Raw genomic sequence first — 23,910 nt, 5'->3', positions numbered from 1 at the left:
GTGTGAAAGCTGTCGTATTGCTGAGTTGTTACTTGTCGTTTCTTTATCTGTGATTATCGGACTTAAGCTGTATTTCCGTTCATTCTTCTATGTCATTATTATGATTTTCCGCTGATAGTTGTTGTTTTCCTTTCTTATTGCAATTACCGTATTAATTGCCACTTTGCGTAGTCTTTATGTAGATATCATACTCTGTTGTTTCTATACTTATACTTGTTCAGGTTATTTAGTCCAGTAGGTGTCTTGACTGTACTTCGTCACTACTCCATTGAGGTTAGTCTTGATACTTGCTGGGTACCGCCGTGGTGTACTCATACTACACTTCTGCATATTTTGTGCAGATCCAGGTATTTCGAAGTCAGTTGATCATTAGCTAGCTGTGCGGATTGTTGCTGTGGAGACTCAAGGTAAACCTGTTGCTGCGTTCGCAGGCTTCGGAGTCACCTTCTGATTTGTATTCACACTGTTTACTTTATTTCAAACAATTGTATTTAGAAAATTGTAAGAAACTCCGTAGAGCTTATGACTTGTACTACCGGTTTTGGGAATTGTAATTTTTTTTAGAGATTTCTATTTCAAAAGTTGTTAGATGTTATTTATTATTGTTGTTATTCGGTGAATGTTAGGCTTATCTAATCCCTAAGATTAGGTGCCATCACGATACCCAACAGAGGGAAAATTGGGTCGTGACAGTTGAAGAGTTTGTAGTTTTCAAATATGTAATAATAAAAGTTTAGCATTTTATTCAGGACATTAGGGGAGCCTTAAAAACTTATATGTGTTCTTCTGTTTTGAATCACAAATACTTCTAGTATAATATGTTGGAAGTTTCTGAATTTTACATATTAATTAAGACAAGTCCAACATTTGATACTGGTGTTGTGTTCTATACCATTTTATGCATAATTTTTTGTAGTAGTTTGAATCAAAGATACCTCCAGTACTATATGCTCAAGAATTTGTAGTTTTGATATATGTAATCACAAAAGTCCAGCATTTTATTCAGGTCATTATAAACTTAGATGTGTTCTTCTGCTTTAAACGACCGATACTTCTAGTATAATACATTAGAATTTTATGAGTTTTACATATCAATTCAGAAAGCTCCAGCCTATTATACTGGTATTTTGTTCTGATTTTGAATCAAAGATACCTCCAGTACTATATGCTGCAGAGTTTGTAGTTTTCACATATGTAATCATAAAAGTTTAGCATTTTATTCGTGACATTAGGAGAACCTTAAAAACGTAGATGTGTTCTTCTTATTTGAATCACAGATACTTCCAGTATAATCTGCTGGAAGTTTTTGAGTTTTAGATATTAACTAAGAAAAGTCCAGCATATTATACTGGTGTTGTGTTCTGCACCATTTTATGCAGTATTTTTTCTGATTTTGAATCAAAGATATCTCCAGTACTATATGCTGCAAAGTTTGTAGTTTTCACATATGTAATCATAAAAGTTTAGCATTTTATTCAGCTCATTAGGGGAACCTTAAAAGCTTAGATGTGTTCTTCTGATTTGAATCATAGATACTTCCAGTATAATATGCTGGAAGTTTCTGAGTTCTAGATATTAATTAAGAAATGTCCAGCATATTATACTGGCGTTTTGTTCTACACCATTTTATGTATTATTTTTTCTGGTTTTGAATCAAAGATACCTTCAGTACTATATGATGCAGAGTTTATAGTTTTCAAATATATAATAATAAAAGTTTAGCATTTTATTCAGGACATTAGGGAAACCTTAAAAACTTATATGTGTTCTTCTGATTTGAATCACAGATACTTCCAGTATTATCTGCTGGAAGTATCTGAGTTTTACATATTAATTAAGACAAGTCCAACATTTTATACTGGTGTTGTGTTCTATACCATTTAATGCATAATTTTTTATAGTAGTTTGAATCAAATATACCTCCAATACTGTATGCTGGAGAGTCTGTAGTTTTGACATATCTAACGACAAAATTCCATCTTTTTATTGAAGATAGTAAGCGGATCTTAAACATTTAGATATATTCTTGGTGTTTGTAAGTTTAGAATCATACATACTCTCCGTATAATATTCTGGAAGTTTGTAAGTTTAATATATATATTCAGAAAGGTTTAGTATATTATACTGGATGTTTTGTTCTGCAATTAATTCATCTGCCTTCATTTTAACTGTGTGTTTTTAATGAACTAGACATTTTTGGTGTTTAGTGACAGAATAAAGTACTTGAAATTAAATTGCATTTATATATTATACAAATAAGCACAAAATAAATATTTTTCATATAAAATTTATAACAATAAATAACAATACAGATATTATTAGTTACGATCTGAATTACAAACGAGAAGAATCATAGATTAACGCATTGTGAAGAATAAGAAGATCAAACCAGAAAATTTGAAGAATCAGAAGAGTAATTGTGAGAGTTTACGTCAATCTGTAGATTGACGCCGCATGATTCTGCTGAAAAAGAGTATGAGATCTTGTCGCGTAAATTATATAAATAGAGTAGGGGTATTTTAGTCACAAATTATTTCTGTGCTAATTTAGTGGCTAAATATAATTGACTTTTGTTTATGTGACTAAATTTAATTGAAGGTTAAATCCGCTTAACCAAATATGACAATAATCAAACTAAGAGTTGCCAATAACTGAGGGATCAAATGAGTAATTATCCAATTTTAATGGGCAAGTTACACATTTGGCCAAGTCAGTCAAATATAATTACATCTGCTAGCTAGATATACAAAATATATGTCTCTCTCTATATCATACTATATTATAAGTGGGAAGCCCCTAAATCAAAGTTGAATTACTAAAATATCCATTGGAGCCACTATACTCTATAGTTTTTCCTTTTTTGATAGCTCGATTTTTCTAAGTAAAATTTACTTAATTTCGCAATCACTGTGTTGAACTGGTAATGGGTGAAACTGCAAATTATCATTTCAGGACTATTTTATATATTTCAATCCCCTGCAAAATCAAAAACTTTCTTTACAACTATTATTATTCTCAATCTGATATCGTCTTATCCACATGTAATGAGTAATAACAAGTCGGATTCTTTTAAACTTTTTTAGTGTTACTTTCTTCTAGGGGCGGAAAATGTATGGGTCGGGTCGGGTCGGATATGAACGGGTTAAAAACTTATATTTAATACGGATAGAAATGGATTAATCGGTATCAATATTATTCATGGCCTTTTGAATGTGATTACTTTTGGGAGAATTTCTATTCTCCCAAATTTGAGTTACCCACAATTTGAGTGTTTGTAAATGTAAAAGTTAAACTCATTTGCTATCCATTAAGAATCCAATTTTTAAGTGGATTATTTGATCCATTTTTAAAAAGTTCATTATGCTCCCCATTTTTTAGTGAATAATATGGATAAATGATTATTTTTTAAAATCTATTTTACCACCACTACTTTCTTCTCTCTTAGTACCTCTTCTCAATCGGCTAATCCCCTCTCTATCTCCCCATAAGAGCTGCCAGTAACTGAATAGAATTATTGAGAGGAGGACAAGAACTTGCACAAATTCTTTTATATTGTACAAATACAGAAATGCAGATAACATATGTTGTAATCCTTTTACTGTTGCGAACTGTTTATCTCAAAAATGAGTAACAATTAAATTTGTACGCAGTTTAAAGGGTACGTGGTTTAATTCAATACGAATAATTAAGAATAACAGATAAATGAATTAAAGACAAAATAAACGATCAAACCAATCGCAATGTAATGACCAAGCCTGAATTCAGATTGAACAGTGCAACTCGTCCTCGATTGGACCCTAGGTGCAAGCTCGGTCGCGAGTGAAGAAAAGAACAAATGAGTAATGCCTTGAACAATAGCTAGAAGACAAAAACAAACTTTTATTGCTTTGAATTGCATGTTACAATGTGTCAAAGTAAAGAATAACTTTTCCTTTATATAGTAAGAGAATTTCAGTCCTAGTACAAGTCTAAAAAAGGTAAAAAAATTCTTTTTTCGGTAATTATTGATCTATAATTGATATCGAACGGGATTCGCACCATAATATCCGGTTGAGGACGAATATTACGGCCCCTATCCGTCATGCATAACAGTTCATCGCATTTTCTGAGGTCCAGAAGCTATACTTGATCTGGGGTACGTCGCTTTACCATGTCCGATCTCAGATACATTGTTCATCCTTCCTGGATCTCGATATGAGGGGTTCCTAGTCTTGATTATAACCACGTCGAGCCATGCTTCCCTTTCGTTCCCTCATCGGGAAATCAAAAAAAACTTTACCCCTGCTTTTACCCGTACACAAATAGTCCCCTCATTTTCTGGAGAGTAGATTTATCGAAGTGACGGGAAGGAATAAATTAACCCCAATTCCTTTTTCTGTACGTTACAACCGTGCTGACGGATCAGCTAAACATCCCATCAGTCGCGTCGTTCTGACTTCATACACGTGTCAGCTGCCGGTTGACTATCCTCGAATGCGAAATGTCACGCATTGATTATCCTTCCTCTATAAAAGCTTTGACCCTTTTTTCTTTTTACTTTCCGATTCGAGAGCTTTTTGATTTACCCTCGAATTCTCTACTTAACTCTAACCCCTCCAAATCTTCATACATTGCTTTCTAGATCTTCTTATCTTCATATTCAAATCTTCAAATCAGATCTTCATACCTTCATCCCCATCTTCAAATCTTCATCCTCATCTTCAAACCTTCATATTTTTCTTCAAACCTTCATATTTTCCCAAATCAGATGGCAAAAACTTCCAAATCCGTGGTTCAACAAACCACTCCTTCAACTTTCAACCTGGTCACGGATGCCGAGGTGACCATTCCTGAGGTGGTCACGGAGCCTCCTTTGAGGAGTTTCGTTCTCGGGGGCTGTTCCATTGAAAACGACTTCAAAGTCGAGAAGGCCTTCAGTCAACATGATTGAGGTGAGGGAGTATGGAGGTACATATGCTCCGTTATTGAGGACACATTCCCCACAGTTCGGGTGGACTGCAGCTGGAAGGGCAAGGAGGAGGTCGTTCCATGGCCCAACGAAGACATCACCGCTCACGTGGAGGGGTATCTAAGTGTTTACACTTACCCCTTCACGCTCGCCCTGGTGGACTCTACCACCTACTTCATCTCTACAATCCTCTAATATTTTGAAGGGGGCTGATCAAGCTCATTCGTCGAGCAAGCAAAGCTCATTTTTCGAGCATCGCTGAAGATCGAGATCGAGGTTGGCAGGGGAGGTTCGTTTGGGTGAAAACCGAAGACCACATTCCCCCCAAATTTCTACCATTTCCTAAAAAGTGGAACTCATCCTGTAAGTTTCTTCTTCTCGAGTACTTGGTACTTTCTTTTATTCTTTTTCTAATTGCATGTGTCTATCGTTGTACAACGGTTGCCCAACTTCCCAATGCAGTCCCCCGCTTCATGGAGTGATTGAGGGGATTTGCAAATAAATGTCTTAGTTCGAGCGCGAATGGCGCAAGATCTCAAAAGGCAAGTGGGAAGCCCATTCCCATGGTGAGTCTTCCTCCCAAATAATTACATTTACACACTTAACTTTTATTTTTGATAAGTCTTTTTCCCTCTCAAGGTTTTCCCAAGACCACCGAGCTTCGGCCATTGGATGAGGATGAGGCCCCATCCTCGCTTGTTGACCCCTCCATTTCGGGACAGCCTGGGGATGCCGCAACGGAGGAGAAAAAGAAGAAAAGGAGGAAATCCTCTAGCTCTCCAGATGCCTAAGTGAAGAAAAAGAGGGTAGCTCTCCAGCTCCAAAAAAGCAACAAAAAGAGTACCAAAGCGAGGGTACCGGACCCTGAATCCCTCTTTCGGCTCACGTATTACCCTGAGGATGATGATCTGGAGTTTGTCGCTCGGGAAGGCGACGAGCGCAAAACACAACACAAAATTGATACTCGCTAGCCAAAGATAGTACAGTTTAATTTTCGTCTCCACAGGGATTGGATTTAAATAATGTTCAAGTAATTTCTGGCTAAAATGCTATTCAGGATGATTAACACTTTTGTTGGAATGATTATGAACTACAACTAAATATTAAAAGTAAAGAAAATGACAATTGATCGCAAAGAACTAGAGACTAGTAGAAGTGGGTCGTTATCAATGTGAGAAATAAGGGCCGTGACATGATAAGTGCGAGATTGTTGGCATGGAATTGACACTGATAAATTTCACTCTTAATTTTCTGTTCATTCTCTCGAATTCGACAGGTTATTATCCTATTATTCTGATTCAGGTTCCTTTCTCGATTAAACCTAAACTGTTCAAATAAGCTAATATGAATTGCGGTGAAACTTACAAGAATCTATTGGTAAGAATGATCTAAGAGAAACCTCTCTCGACTATTTCTCAATCTTAATTCAAAAGGTAGATCACAAAGCTCATTCGATTACTTTAAAGAAGTACCATAATGAATTAAGGCATTCGTTGCAATAATATTCAATATTACGCTTCTTTTCCGATTAAACACAATAATGAATATAATCACACCTAGAGTTAAAGCTCTTTCAAGAAATCAAATAATAATCAAATCCATAGATAACAATCAAGTCACAAAACCATGTCAAACCTTAATAGAAACAACTTCATAATCATGGAGGAAGTCATCACAAATAGAGTTAAATAGTAAGAAAACATCAATCTAACGTTACAATCCAAACTCCCGTATTTAATTGATGGAAAGATGATGAAATCTTGTGTCTTGAAGCCTCCAATGCTCTCCCAAAAGCTCCCTAGGTCAAAAGTCCCTTCAAAAACGTCTTTTTGGTGTATTTATACCATGTTGGAGTGGGCCCGGACGAAACTACCCTTTCCAAGTGGAAACAGGAAAATACTCTGAGAATTTTGTACATGTGAGGCGCGCTAGTGGGGAAGTTCAGAGAACAGATTCTGACAGGGAAGTAGCAATTTACACTGCCGTGCCGCCCCATGTGGCGCGGTCGTGCATCTTTTACAGAGTAAAATTGTTTCTTCGATTTTTGATATCCAGATTCGGTCCTCGACCCCCGAACGTGATCCCTGTTTAATCCCTTGGGCTTTTATTCAGACTTCAAAGCTCTAACTTGTTCGATTTAGCTCCCGATTACTTTTTTAACTCGAAATCACTTCCTGCAAGGCATAAAATACATAATAAGTGCAATTCACTATCATTAAGCTCATACACAAGTAAAATTCAGTAATTAGAGCGCAAACTACAACTAAAATACGGGATTCTAACCTACCATCAATACCCCACATTTAAACCATTGCTCGTCCTCGAGCAATCAAACTGTACTTCACATAGAGACAACTTTCTTATCAGACAACTTCCCTAATGCATCATGCCAAGAATAATTAAATCAAAGCAAGCACCATATCATAACATCCTAGCCTCAAAACACGACTCAAAAGCACCACGTATTTCAAAACCTACTCACTTACTCTAACTCAGAGGCCAAAGACTTTACCTTACCTTCGCAAATCATGTGCCCTCACACAAAAAATAGACATTTGTTCCATACACAATAAATTTTCATAAATAATTAGGAACTCAAGATAGAAAGAATTCACTCACTCTCAGAATTAAGATTCATGTGCTACAGAAGTCATACCATAGGCTTGCCCTTAGTGTAATACTCTACTAATTAAGCTTATTCAATCAAGGATCAAGTAGGACTTTAAATGGTAATAATGTAGGTTGCGGGACGAGTAAGATAGATTTGGATATAGTGACTATACCTCCCTGAGCACTTTAATACATATACATTAGCGATCTAAACCCTACACTTATTTTGAACCAAATCCCAACCTTCACACATAATAGTATCAAGCTTCCCATATCTTTAAGCACAAACAAGATGAGAACTACAACTAGCAAGGAATCAATTTTTTTCTTTTCTAAGTTCTGATTTTTTTTCCAGGCAAACTCACTTTTTTTCCTTTCAATTCACTACAAGTGGCTCTCACAATTTTTTCAAACAATGCACCTTTCTTCTTTTTCAATAGTTCCACTCAAAAATTTGACCATACCGCAACTTAGATTTTACAAGCTCATAACAAAATTAAGTGCTCAAGAGAGGTAGACGGTTCAAACAGATGGTTAAATCAACATAGGGGTCAGGCTTGTAGTGTGGTTGCCAAAGAAAATAGGATTGCAGGCTCAAAGGGGCTAACTAGGATAAACAACAATCATGCGGTCATAAACATATAATTGACTCAATAAAGAAATACCTATATCACCTCCTAGACTGAATAAGATTACTATTTTGCCTTACAAACACACGTGGCAAGTTCTAGACATCAACTAACATGCACATAATATCAACTAAAATCTCACTCACACATTGGCACATAACTTACTTAGGATCGGATCTATCCCGACTCTCTAGTGAAAACAGTTAAGCAACATCAAAATCAAACATTTTACGGTACTTATACATGAGTCAAGAACTAAGCCTAGGTATCACAACTAAGGCACTCACTACTCTCAAGGCACAACAAAGTCAAGAAAAGTCATCTCCATTTAATACTATAGCACAAGACTTCACTATTCCTAAACAAGGAAAAGCTAACTACACACGGTTCAAACAAAACCCTTGGAAAAGAACCGCAGCACAAAGAAACACCAAGGGGTAATTGTTACACTACCTAAGAGAAACAAAATGTTTTTTCTTCGACTTTGATCCCTCAAGAAGACAGTCGAGGAAATCCATCGTCGGGAAAAGTTAATTTTTTTTCTATCAAAAGAGACGAAAACAAACACACATGTACATATTTACATCCCCCACCTATACTTTAAATTGTGGCATGTCCCCATGACACACAAATAAAAAATCAAGAGGTAAAGGAAACTTCCCTGATTCATTTAGTTGGGGTCTGAATAGAAGTCGGGATATCCTTTGCATGTCCGACCCAGTGCACACATCCATGTTGAGAGCTTCTTTCGACCTTATTTGGTTACACCCCACACTTATTAGTTTTACTCTCTCCACGTTACTCTTTTAGCCCCCCCCCCCCCCCCCAATTCTTTTTCCATCTTGAAGATCACACTTTCCTCCCCACTCTGAGCATGAGTTGCCTTTCTTGAATGTCCAGAATTGCTCTGCCAGATGATGTCCCTAAAATCAGAAGGACCTCCATGTTCACCACAATGATATCCACAGGGAACACAAATTTTTCCACCCAAACTAGCACATCTTCTACTATTCCTTTAGGTAAGATTGTGGTCTGATCCGCCAGCTGCAAGGACATAGGTATCGACCTGATTTCTCTAATCTCTCCCTCTAATTTCCTGAAAATACACAGCGACATAAGATTAATAGAAGCACCTGATCACACAAAGATTTTTCAAACTTAGTACTTCCTATAGAGCAACGTATAGTAAAACTCCCTGAATTTTTACACTTTTGAGGTAGCTTGTTTTGCATAATGGCACTACAATGCTCTGTGAGCTTGAAAATTGATGTCTCTTCCACTTTTCATTTTTTGGACAATATCTCCTTCAAAATTTTAGCATAAGCTAGCATCTGTGAAAGCACCTCTGTGAAAGGTATATTCATATGCACCTGCTTGAGCACTTCTAGAAAGCACCCGAATTGATTGTCCAGCTTCTTTCATCTCTGCTTCTGCGGGAAAGGTAGAGCATACATATATTTACTTTCTTCAGTCTCTTCATTTATTGCATTCTCATATTTCTTCTTCTTCTGAGCTCTAGTCTTCCCTTTCTTCTTCAGACCATTATCTACCATCCCTGCACCTTCTTGAATGTTGTCATTTTTCTACTCCTCCACAATCTCCACTTGTCTTTCAATCATCTCATCCTTTTGTTTTACCTTGGGATCCTTCAATACATGCCCACTCCTCAAAGACTCTGCATCTATTGTCTCTTTTGGATTTCTTTCAGTATCAATAGGGAGAGTTCTTGGAACTCTCTCAGACAATAGATTAGCTAGTTGCCCCACCTGTCTTTCCAATTTTTGAATGGTCGTGCCTTGTTCTTTGATAGTTGCGCCATGGATTTCAAGCATCTCATCTATCTTAATAATGAAGGCATTCATCAGATCTTCTATGCTAGACTGATTAGATTAAGGAGGATGATATTGTTGCCTTTGCTAATTTTGAAAACATGGAACTCCTTATCCCTGGGATCTGGAGTTATTTTGCTACCATGCGTTTGCACTACTACCTGGTGAACTCCAAGAGAAACCCGGGTGACTGTCCTATGGAGTTACAATTATTGCACTTTGGTAGTTGCCTCTGTCAAAACTCCCACATCATTTACTACTTCAGTTAAAGCTTGACACTTATGTGTTGGGTGTCCCATTCCACAAAAGTCACATGCTGCTTGCGATTCACTCTGTACCTTGGCCATTGTTAACTTTATTATCTCTCTAGCAATGGTGTCTAGCTGGGCCTGTAGTGATGTGTTCGAGTCTACCTAGTGAACCCCGGCTGATTTCCTTCTATCATTACTCTCAGCAGGCCATTGGTTAGCATCTTCAGAGAGCTTATCAAGAATTACAACAATCTCTTCAGGAGTCTTCTTCATGAAAGAACCTCCAATTGCAGTACTCAGAGTTAGTTGTGAGGAAGGTGTTAGTCCATCCCAAAAGTCCTGAAGTTACATCTACAATTCAATCACATTATGCTGACACTTTCTCACTATCTCCTTAAATCTTTCCCAAGCCTCGAAAACTGTTTCAGTGTCCTTTTGGCAGAAGTTGTGAATTTCACTGTTTTTGCTGCTGAGAAGTATTTATCAAGAAATGTTTTAGTCATATCTTCCCATGTCCTAATCGACCCTATTGGTAAGCTACGAAGTTAGTGTTTCGCGTCATCCTTCAGTGAAAAGGGGAATGCCCTTAAGTAGACTGCATATTTTGACACACTGTTGTACTGGAAGGTATTCATGATTTCATCAAAGTCCATCAAATGAGTGTTCAGATCTTTATTCAATTTGCCTCTGAAGACACAGTTGTTCTGGATAGTTTGAAGCAAATATTTCTTCAACTCAAAATTATTCGCTGCTACAGGTAGAGGTCTGACACTGGACTATCCCTGATTGTAGACTGGTCTAGCATAATCACCCAATGCTCTACCAAGCCTAGGTATCATACTTTCAAGCTAGTCTTCAACCAATGGTTAGTTTAGATTGAATCTTCGACCCCTACCATCTTCGATAGTGTCCACAATAGCTTTGAGGGCTGCCTCAACTGCTATCTGTGAAGCATCTTGTTATGCTGCCTCTCTTACAGCTAAGTCTACTCCATCAATCTCTTTGTTTGCCATGTTATCTTGAGTCGAAGTATGACCCAAGAATTTTTTTGTTAATTCTCTTTCTTTTCACAGTTGGCGCAGGTGTTTCTCTAACTCTGGTTTGTACGGTATCACTTCCTTTGAAAAAGAATGAGTCATACACCAGAGAAGTCAACCTTTTGCTTCACACGAAAGAGAAAAAATGTGAAGAATAAAATAAAATAAGTTCATGAATTAGCACCAAAAACTATTTTGAACACTATTGATTGCCAATCCTTGGCAACGACGCCAAAATTTGACGAGCGCAAAACACAACACAAAATTGATGCTCGCCAGCCAAAGATAGTATAGTTTAATTATTGTCTCCACAGGAATTTGATTTAAATAATGTTCAAGTAATTTTTGGCTTAAATGTTATTTAGGATGATTATCACTTTGGTTGGAATGATTATGAACTATAACTAACTATTAAAAGTAAAGAAAATGACAATTGATAGCTAAAAACTAGAGACTAGTAGAATTGGGTTGTTATCAATGTCATAAATAAAGGTCGTGACATGATAAGTGCGAGATTGTTGGTCTTGAATTAACACTGATAAATTTCATTCCTAATGCTTTGTTCATTATCTCGAATTCAACATGTTATTATCCTATTATTCTGATTCAGGTTCCTCTCTCGATTAAACCTAAACTGTTCAAATAAGCTAATATGAAGTGCGGTAAAACTTACAAGAATCTATTGGTAGGAATGATCTAAGAGAAACTTCTCTCAAATATTTCTCAATATTAATTCAAAAGGTAGATCACAAAACTCCTTCTATTACTTTAAAGAAGTACCACAATGAATTAAGGCATGCGTTGCAATAATATTTAGTATTACGCTCCTCTTCTGATTGAACACAATAATGAATATAATCAAACCTAGAGTTAAAACTCTTCCAATAAATTCAAGCATTCAAACAATAATCAAATCCATAGATAACAATAAAGTCACAAAATCATGTCAAACCCTAATAGAAACTACTCCACAATCATAGAGGAAGTCATCACAAATAGAATTAAAGAGTAAGACAATATCAATCTAACGTTACAATTCAAACTTCCGTATTGAATTGATGGAAAAAATTATGAAATCTTGTGTCTTGAAGCCTCCAATGCTCTCCCAAGAGCTCCCCAGGTCAAAATTCCCTTCAAAAACATCTTTTTGGTGTATTTATACAATGTAGGAGTGGGCCTGGAAGAAACTACCCTTTCCAAGTCAAAATTGGAAAATACTCTGTGAAATTTGTACAGGCGCGCCGCGCCGCCCCATGCGGGGCGCTAGTGGGAAAGTTCAGAGAGAAGATTCTAATAGGGCTGCAACAAATTACACTGCCGCACCGCCCCATGCGTCTCCCCATGCATCGCGGTTGTGCATCTTTTTACAGAGTAAAATTGTTTCTTCGATTTTTGATATCCAGACTCGGTCCTCGACCCCCGAACGCGATCCCGATTTAATCCCTTGGGATTTAACTCCCTTAAAAGCTCCAACTTGTTCAATTTAGCTCCCAATTATCAGTTTTAATTCAAAATCACTTTCTGCCAGGAAAAATAATAATAATAAGTGCAATTCACTATTATTTAAGCTTAGACACAAGTAAAATGTAGTATTTAGAGCGCAAACTACGACTAAACACGAGATTCTAGCCTAACATCAGAACTAGAAGGAGAATCGAAGGCCACAGCCTCCCGAGAAACCACTCCTACCCCAAAGGAAGTAGCCGGTGTCATCGACATAGCAGAGATGCCGTCCCACACAGAGTTTATGTTCAAAGAGGCTCAAGCCGATAAAGAGAAATCAAATGAGACGGCACGAGGCGCAAATGATGCCCTCAACATATTCTTCTCCGACATGGACATGAGCACGTTGGAAGACAACTCTGGGCTTAGTCACCTGGAGGTCCCAAAAATGGACGTTCCATTGGGAGCGGGCGAGCCAAGCTCGAGCCCGAAGCTCGTGAGGCAGTTCCTTGCCCCGAGTGTTGATTCTAGCGATAAAAGGATAGTCTTTCTTACTATCCCAGTGGACGCCCAAGTGCCGTCAGCCCCAGTGGGTGTGGCCAGCTATCTTCATTGCCTGGTGACTGAGAAGGACTTGGAGAAGATGAACAAAATAGGCATATCGATCCTTTTCAACGAGGTGCAACAAGAACTGAACCGGGTAAGATGTCTACTCCTTGTACCCTTTTGCGAGTCTTGCTTAGCTTCAGCATGTTTTAACGAACTTATCGTTTTGTTTTTTAGGCTTCGGTGCTCCACCAAGAAAGCTTCCTTCGGTCCCGAATGGAGATCAGCCAGCTTGAGTTCGATCTCAAGGAGCATGTGCAGAAGAAGGGCATGTACATGTCTCTCAGTGAACAACAAGATGAGGCTCTCAAGGACCTCTCAATTCTCCGAGTCGAGCTGGAAAAGGCATAGAAGGAGGCCTCGTCCATGAAATGGGAGCACATCGATATGGTCGAGAAGGTAAGGATCTTTGAGTCTAAAAACGAGAGTCTACTCGTGATGACTAACGACCAACTTCGCAGGTCCAAGAGAAGATAGACTTGATTGACTAGCTTCGGGCCGAGATGGATGAGGTCAAGGCCACGACCGAGGCGTTGAGGGGCAGGATGGACCTGCTGGCTTGGGAAAATAAGGCTACAAAAGAGGAGCTGGCATCGGTTAAGGACTAGCTCCGGGTGGCAAAGGACAAGGCTGACAAGTGGTCACAGCTAAACGACGAACCCCGGACACAACTGAATTCAGCCGCCTCAGAACGGGATGCCCTTGGACAGAAATATACTGTGCTGAAGTCCAAATTGGAGGCAACCTCGATTGATTCCTCCAAAGTCAAGAAGATGCTGGACCAGTATAAGGCTGATGTTGAGATATTCGAGTCCCATTTAAGGACGAAGATCGAGTATGTAAAGCGGTTGTCCCGAAGGGAACTCGAGGAGATTAACGCCCGAAGATTCGACCTGTCGGCCGAGATTGAAGAAGCCAAGAGGCTCGAGGCCGAGGCAAAAGAACTTTATGAGCCCGAAGGTCTCGAAGGCCATGAAGGGTTTGAAGGTTCCGGTGCCGAGTTGAGCTCCGGTGAAGATCAAGCGTAGATGCCTTAGTTCTTTTTTGTTCCCCTTTTTTACATTTTATTTCTTATTTATTTTGAGGTCGTTTTATCGTGCCTTTGTAAATATTTTTTGAGATATATATTTTTCCCTTTAGCAACATCATATTTTTACTTTTCAGCGTTCGTTTTCCATTTTATTTTATTTTGCATATCATCCTTAATGCCTTATCATAGAATAAAACGTAATCTAGAGCATCCGTTCTTCGGATGTCCGAATGGGGCCCGATTTTGATGGAAACTCTGGATTACTTGTGGCTTCTAAATTTCGATAAAATCAAAAGCCTTTAAAATTCTTAAGTGTTTTAGTCATATACGGCAATGTTTTTACCGAGGGTAACTCTTTAATAGGTTTTGATTATATGTAAAGGACTAACTTTATGAGTACTGACTTCGGACGTCTCCTAGCCATTTTAGGGTGGCCTTAGCCTTTAATATTTGGGCACTACCTAATAGGCTCGATGCCTCCGGGATTCAATAGATCGGGCCATCCAATTTTTTTATCGAACGATAATCCCCGAGTCGGGGTAGCCCGTGGGCTTTAGGATCTGGGATCCATTGTGAAGCATCGACGAAGTGAAATGTAAAGTAATAAAGTATGAAGGAAGCAAAGATTCCTTTCATTGTTTTATATATAGTGTACATAATCAGAGGCGCATAAGCCTTGTGCCGTGGCTAGAGTGGTCTATATTGGCATGGTTCATTTGATCATTTGACCCTTACAATGAATCCTAACCACCAAGCCTTGGCGTTTAACATATAAACTTTACCCTTTCTAAAGATCTTAATCTAGGGGTAATGGCCCCCAGTTTTTGAGGCCGAACTTGTGAGGGCTCGGATACTGTTGGTTTGGTGCAAACGATCAACAATTTCAGTTTAAGGCCAGTCTTCAAAACTAAGGTAGCACATTTTAGTGTTCCCTCATTAAAAACCTTGTCGGAAAACCCATTTTGAGACAAAACTGATCCAAGGAAAAAAGAGTATAACATGTGCTTTCAGACCTAATAGTCACATTTGCCCTTGGCCGAGTACCTGCATAAGTTAGACCGTAATATAACAAAATTAAAAGGGGAATTGAATTCGTACCTTAGCAGTAGTACCGCTTTAAGTGTGTCAAGTTCCAGTTGTTCGGTAATTGTACACCGTTTCCTGACTCAATTTTATATGAGCCTTTGCTGGTTATTCTAGAAACTCTATACAGTCCTTCCCAATTTAGGCCTAGTTTCTCGTCATTTCAGTTCCTGGTGTGTAGCGTTACCTTTCTCAACACCAAGTTCCCGACTTGAAAATGTCGAAGGTTGGCTTTTCGGTTATAGTACTTCCCAACTCACTGCTTCTGGTAGCCAACTAGACCAGGGTGGCTTCCCGCCATTCATCCAATAATTCCAGGCTCGTGGTCATGGCCTTTGGCATCTCCCTCAGTTGATGAATAATCGAGGCGTGCCTTTGGCACTCGTTGTATTTTCGTACGAAGTCTTTCCCATCCTTCTCCATTTCATTCCAATAGTAGCCAACTCTGATTAGCTTTTGAACTAAGAATTCTGCCCTTGAATGGTTCCCCGCAATTCCCTTGTGGACATCTCTCATGGAGTATTCGGTCGTAACCAAACCTAATCATCTAGCCACTGGGCTAAAGAAAGACATTCTGAATAATTTCCCTTCGACTAAGTTAAATCTGGCAGCTTCGGTGTGCAGTGCTTTCGATTCCTTGGGATTTGATGGAAATTTTCCTGTCTTCAGGTAGTCTATGTATTTGTTTATCCAATCGCAAGTCAAACTTGTTGAGTTCACTTCGGCGTGACCTTCTTCTACCATCGAGTTCATCAGCTGCACCACTGCCCCCGAGTTGAATTCATCGGTATCGACAGATGACCCCATGTTGGCCAGTGCATCAGCCTCATTATTTTGATCTCGAGGTACATGCTGAAGAGTCCTTTCCTTGAATTGGTGTAAGGTTACCTAAAATTTGTCCAAGTATCTCCGCATCCCTTCCTCTTTTACTTCGAACGTTCCGTTGACTTGATTTACGATGAGGGGGAAGTCACACTAGGCTTCGATCTCTTCGGCTCCGAGGCTCTTAGCAAGTTATAGAACTGTAATCATAGCTTCATACTCGACTTCATTATTAGTCAATTTTATAGTTCTAATAGACTGTCTAATTACGCTACGTGATGAGTGTGGATTTTGACCAATTATTAGTACCCTTGCTTTAGTTTTAGTCCGAAAGTGTTGATTTATGTACCCAAAACTAATGAAAGTGTGTAAATTGCAGGAATGTTGGAGATTTGGAATCTAATGAAGAAATCTAACTCAAAAAGGAGTATTTCGTCTCATAAGGTAAGAAGGGGTGCAACAGACCAAAAGTGCAGTCCGCAGAAGAAAGCGCAAATCACAGAATTCACTCTGCTGCCGTAGTTTTGGTGTTAAAGCTCAGAAGTTGATTGAAGATAAGTGCGGACCGCACATGATTTGGGCGGTCGCAAAACATGGTCGCACTAACAAGAATTCAAAAAGTTTAGAGGGTGTGAAAAACGACCAAGATTGAAGCATGGCAGGAAGTGCGGACTGATTCACGTCCAATCCGCACTCAATAGTGAGTGAAAACGGTCGTTGGAAGAGTTGGGTCGATTTCCACATGGAGTTTAATATGAGTGTTAGGGTATACACTTGATGAGAGCAAATGAAATAACTTAATTGCGCTTCCAAACAAGGGATTTTGTTTTATATTTCTAAATTAGCACTAACAATTATAAACTAATGAGAAGAAACTAGAAAGTGAGTGATTGTTTTTGTTGTTTTTACCAAATGCTTAAAAAGCCTAGGGATGTGACATTAACCTAGGTATTCGCCTAATAGGTTAAGTACGTTAACACTTGTTTTATTGATCGGGGCATATTATAGCTCGTAGCTCTAAGTTACTCACTCAATACCACTCGGTCATGTAGTGCTTTTTCCCAATTTGGCTTTCTCAAGCCCAAATGGGCATCATGCTAAATAGTTGATGTGAGCTCAAGTCGGATTTTTCCTAGCTTTAGTTCAAACCCTTTAAGTAGGCTAGTCAAATATTCAATTAGCCCAATTTCTTTTTAGCCAAGTTTTCCAAAATTAGGTCCCTCTTTCCCAAGTAAAGACCAAGTCAAAAAGGAATGAATCAATGTTTGTCACCATTAATTCTAAAATTAAAGCATAAACAAGGCTAATTAATCAACACCCAATCATAAACAAGAATTAAATTAATTACCCATAAGATTTACACACTAGGGTTGGGTCACAACCCTAGTAAATGTCTATCTACTCATAGTAGAAAATGAAGAAGGCAAAAAAGAACTACTAATTAAACTCATAATATAAGATTAAAATGATAAACTATGATGTTTTTATCCCAAAATGATCACAAATTTCCTAAAATGGAACACTACAATGGCTACAACTGCTTAAACTTCAAAACTTCATCTAAAAATGTGATTCCCTTCTATTTATAGTGGCCCAAAATTCACTAACAAAAATATCCCTTGGGATGTTCTGCGACCGCACAATTCCTTGTGCGGTCCGCATATTTCTTGGTCTTGCAAGGAACTGGATTCTGCAGCCGCACAATTTGGTCTGCGGCTGCAATGCCACTTCAGGCAAGGCTTCAGTCTTGGTCATTTGCACACTCTCTAAACTTTTTGAATTCTTGTTAGTGCGGACCATGTTCTGAGGCTACACAATTCATATGGGTCCGCACTTCTGCTTAAAGTGATGTTGGACTTTTCACCAGTTCTGCGGCCGTAGAGGGAATTCTGAGATCCGCACTTGCTTCTATAGCCGCAAAAATACCTCTGCGGACTGCACTTCTTGTGTGTTGCGCCCCTTGTTGCCTTGTGAGTCATAATACTCCTTTTTGAGTCGGATTTCTTTATAAGAGCCCAAATTTCTAACATTCCTGCAATTTGCACACTTTCATTAGTTTTGGGAACACAAATCGATACTTTCGGACTAAAACAAAAGTAAAAAGGTACCAATAAGTGGTCAAAATCCATACTTATCAACTCCCCCAAACTTAAGTCTTTGCTTGTCCTCAAGCAAATAGAATAGTTCCCACCTCCTCAAAGTTAAAGGTCATATCAGCGAGTCAATGGTGAGCCATTCATACTCAGCTGGGGACCAACAACTACCCACACTACTCATGCATTATCAACAAGGTGACAAGTCAAATGACTTTACTTATCAAGGACTCTTGTTCTATCATGTAGGTCATGGTGGAATCCAAACTCTTCCTCCTCTACCTTTCATTTGCCAAGCTCACTTAAAAAGTTAGCACTCAATATTAAGATTCATGAAAGTTTCACTTTTCTCTTACAAGAGAATGTAACAAGTACGGTTTCAAGTACCATACGCTTGTCCCTCATGTAGATCACCACTAATGTAAGCTCACTCGGTTAGAAATCAAGTAGGACTTCTTTTGGGTTGTAATGAAGGCTTTTGGATTATGGTAGGATACCATATATGTAAGTGGTTACACCTTTCCTTAAGCACTCCATATTTTCATTTCCCGACTCACAATTACCAATTCTTAGAGGTATTTTCTTTTTATTGAGGGCTAGAGAGACTTGACATCACTCTTTCTTGTTCATTTTATTTTTTTTCTCCCTTTGATGCTCATGTGAGGGATAATTACCTCCTTTTGAATCTAGCAACCCTTCCACTTATTCTCTTTTGTTTAGCATTTTTCTTTTAGTTCTTTTTCTTTTCTTGCCTTCTCTTTTCATAGAGATCATTTCTTTTATCTTTTTGTGCCTTGATACCTTTTTCAAATTCCTCATATCTCCCCCAAACTTATGCCTTAAGCCACTTATTTCACAAGAGTGTTAAGGAAAGTCCGGATGCCAAGAGAGGGTCACGACAAACGGGTAAAGGCTTATAACATAATTATCAAATGAGAAAGGCTAGAGGCTCAAAGGGGTTTACTAGGGATCACGACATTGGTTGGTAATAGAAATATCATATGGGACAAGGAATGACTACAATCATTTCTCAAACCAAGCAAAACTTAGGATTTCGCATTGAAGCACATTCGGGAAAAGTTCTAGACCATTCGCACGGATACTTGAACTAGCAATAATTCATCTCACCCCTCACACAACTAGATCATAAAAGAGGATAGAGTCGAGAGCCTACAACAACCACATTCAAGTTTAAAGATCAATATGGTCCAATAAATCACTTGATGATTGCCAAAGTCCACTCAAGAGTCTCAAAGTCATTAACTAGAGCTATTTCTTTCAAAAACCTTGTCTCTAACCATAAGCACATAGTTAAGTGTGTTGGTACCAAATGAAGCATGATTAACTCTTCGAGAATGACTTGATTAGGCCTTTTTATTCATTACTACTATTGTTATTACCTAAACAATAAAACAGACTCATTCCCTTAAGAAAGTTGTCACGCCATCCATCGTTGGGACGAGTCACCCGGTTCACACAAAACTACCTTTGGAAAGAACTGTAATGTAAGAAAACCAAAGGCTTATTATCTATGAAAGCATAAAAATAAGATACTTAACAAAACAAGAACTAAAGTGGAAAAATACAGAAGCTAATGAACAATAACTACTAAAGATAGATAACTGCAAATAAAAAAAAACAAAGAGAATCATCAAATTATTACAGTCTAAACGTATCCAAAATGTGTCAACGTATCAAATAAACTCCCCCCCCCGAATAAAAGTAAGCATTGTCTCTAATGCTTAGCAAAATAAGAGTGAAAGAAGAGAGGGTGAAGAAAACTCCCTAAGGATACTTGGACATCTCAGTGTCCCTAGCAATATCCCCTCCCTCAGGATCAGCCAACTGTATCTCATCATCTTCAAATACGTGGTGGGAGTGGTGAACATCGCACGCACTGCCTCAATAGTGTTGGTAGTAAGGCCTGGCTCCTTAGATTGGCCAGCTAGTGCTACCAGTGCAGATGGATCTAGGACGGACTAGTGCAGGTCAAGTAGCATATCAAAAGGTAGGTCCCCAACTGTAGCGAGTCTAGTCACCTTCTTTCTGAGCTTGTCAACTGATTTCTTACTTGCCTGGGACTTCCTCGTCTTCTTCACTTAAACTTCACTTACTTGCCTGGGTCTGCATCCAATTGTTGAGACTCGCCAATGTCTAAGAGACTCGCAGAGTAGAATTTGGAGCTATAGGCATGAGCACTGGCCTCAGAGTTGTATCAGGGGCTGCCCTGGGGCTATGGTAGGAGTTGTGGATGATGGAGGAGGCATAGTAGCAACACAGGATGAGGGATCAATAGAGGTGGATGGAAGGTTCGTTGTTTAAGACCTATGGTGGTAGAATGACAGGTTTTCTTCTTTGTGTTGATTTTATCCATCAGTGAATACCAGTCAAATGGCTTTTTCGGCTTCACCTTGGTGTCAAAAGATCTCAGCTCTATATTTGCATCAGTGAGGTACTTTGTGACAGTGTTGGGATAAAGGTAGGCCGACCTAGCCTGTCGTTCTATCAAAGAAATATTGGCCGACATCACGATACCCACATTAATTGGGTACCCGCCCATGATGGAAGCCATAAGAACAACCCAAGGAATAGGTAGATGAGTCTCATTCTGGCTTGGATCCAGTCTGCTGCAAACAAAGGTCTGCCATCCCTTTGTCTCGAAGCTCAATGTGTTGCGCTGAATGGGAACCCCAACGATAATCCATGGTGGTGGTGGCCGTGGTGGTGCTAACATCTCATCCATCCAAGGTGGGACTTCTTCCTTCATTGCATATTTCTCCAGATACTCCTTTGGCTCCAAATCTTCAAATCTCAATTATGCATTTAGCGTATGCTGATCAAACTTCACCTTGAGATTGCATACTTTGGTCACCTTCGTACCCTTCTTTATGTAAGCAAAATTAGCATAGAACTCTCGGACGAGGTATTCTTTGGCATCCTCAACTCTTTCAGTGAACCAAATCCAACCCTTTCTTTCTCTGAACTGCCTTAAGATCTCCGGGTTGTATTTCTCCAAGTCTTTCAATAGGAACTGTCTCTCAAGAGTCAAAGACCTCACTGGCCACCACATACGAAAATCTGTGAAGGTGGCCAAGCTAACAAATCTATCCTCTCATACCTTCTTCTTTTTTTATCTCTCCACACCCGTGGTTGTACCGTCTCCCATTTACTATCATTGGGGATATCCTATATAGACTGTGCCTCTATGTGCTGATAGCTTAGAGGCCTGGCTAGCACTTTCTGACCCCTCGGAAGTGTTGTGAGATAAAGAGGCTCATCCCTGAGCTGGTATCTCCCATGTAGACTCGACTGTGTGGATGACTACTCCTCCTGAATAGAGGCTGAGTTACCCTTTGACATTTCCCTAGATGGGACATAGGAACTAGACTCGGAGAGGTCTGCACCTCTCCTTCTGCCTGTTGTGCCTTTCTTTCTTATAGTCTTAGGCTGGACAAGGGGAAAGGTACCTCTACCTCGACCCCTAGAAGATTCACCCCTCCCCTTTGTAGTGTCGCCTCGGCCTCTAGATCGAACCATTGTCTATATCAAAGAAAAGAAGATTGTTAGTTGCAATTCATTATTCAACATATTCAGGACTTATGTAGGCAAGGGAAGAAGAATTGGACACAGTGGGGTTGTGAATATAACACAGATCTACAGTTAATGGGTTATGCGGTCCGCACATTTTAGATATGCGGCCGTAAAAAGGAACTGTTGTCCACAGAATTTGGTTGTACAACCGCAGAAAGGAAGTGCGGTCCGCACAATTTGCAAGCCCGGCCGCTCTTCAGACTCTCAAAATGCAATGTATCTAAAGACTGCGATGGTCGATCTGAGGCCGCAAGAGAATCTGCGGTCTGCACATATTTGATTGCGGCCACAGATCCTTACTTCACTGAGTTGCCAAAAAATCCTAATCTACGGACCGCACATATTCAAGTGCGACCGCAGATTTCAAAAGTTATGAACAGTCGTATATTTTTTTTTCTACTTTGATTTTTCAATTTCTTGCACAAAATAGACATGACAACATGATCAAAACATGAAATTTCACTAACCCAAACCCATTAGAGCATGCATTAAGATTACCCATTTCAGAATAACCCCACATGGACACATAATTGAACCCTAATAATAGATGGCCTAAAAAGAACTAAAAATCTAAAAATTATAACTAACATAAAAATTTAACATAAAATTGAAGCATACCAGATAGAGTAAGTGCAATGGGTGAATAATCATAGGTAGTTGTGTGTGAGGATAGTTAAAAATCTCTCAAGAAAATCAACAGGGCAATAATGTTTGTTTAGAGAGGGGAAAATGTAAAATGATCTTTATTCCTCTATTTATACCAAGTTTTTGCAAAGGGAAAAAGTCGAGTGCGGCCGCACATTTTCATATGCGGTCCCCACTCTGTCACCTAGGTTGACAGTCTCAGATCTCAATGTGCGGTCCGTACATTTTCCGGTGCGACCGCAGATTTTACGTGCGGTCGCAGATCAGCCTCCACACTGACAAGCTCGAACTTGAGAGAGTTAGCATTTTGACACTTTTTCAATATTCCAAATGTGCAGTCCCATGAGAAATATGCGGCTGCAATGCTCTTCTGCCGTGGCACATAGAAATATGCGGCCCGTACAATTTTGAACACTTAGCCATATTTTTGTCCACCTTTCTTGTAAGTCAAACTCATCCATGTAGCACACTTTAAATCAAGTTAGAACACAAATAGCACCTAACTACAAAAGAAAAAGAAAAAAACATGGGTTGCCTCCCAAGAAGCGCCTGATTTAATGTCGCGATACGACGCAAAATACCCTCAAGTGAAGTGAATGACCGCCACCACGTGGCTATCTCCAACCTTGCCCAAGTAGTGCTTCACCCGGTGACCATTGACTCGGAATACTTCATTGTTTTTGTTCTTTAAGTCTAATGTACCAAACGGTGTCACACCAACAATTTCAAATGGACCACTCCACTTGGATTTTAGCTTCCCGGGAAACATTCTCATCCTTGAGTTAAACAACAATACAAGATCGCCCACCTTGAACTCTTTGTTCCAAATGTATTTGTCATGAAGATATTTCATCTTTTCTCGGTACAAGGATGAACTTGCATAAGCATGGTACCGGAACTCACCCAATTCATTCAAATGTGCAACCCTCAAGTTAGCGTCTACATCCCAATCAAGATTCAACTTCTTTAGAGCCCACATTGCCTTGTGCTCTTGTTCCACCGGTAGATGACAAGCTTTTCTTAACACCAACAGGTATGGATTCATTCTGATAGGTGTTTTGTAAGCTGTCTGATAAGCCCATAATGCATCATCAAGCTTCTTGGACCAATTCATCCGATTAGCATTCACCATTTTAGACAAGATACTCTTTATCTCCCGGTTAGACACTTCCACTTGCCCACTATCTTGTGGATGATAAGGAGTCATGACTTTTTTAGTAACACCATACTTGCTAAGTAAAGTGTCAAAAGCCTTGTTGCAAAAGTGTGACCCATCCATCGCTTATAATTGCT

The sequence above is a fragment of the Nicotiana tabacum genome, chromosome 19, assembly GCF_000715075.1.
Source record: "Nicotiana tabacum cultivar K326 chromosome 19, ASM71507v2, whole genome shotgun sequence".
In the NCBI taxonomy this organism is placed as follows: Eukaryota; Viridiplantae; Streptophyta; class Magnoliopsida; order Solanales; family Solanaceae; genus Nicotiana; species Nicotiana tabacum.
This window is presented reverse-complemented; position numbering follows the sequence as displayed.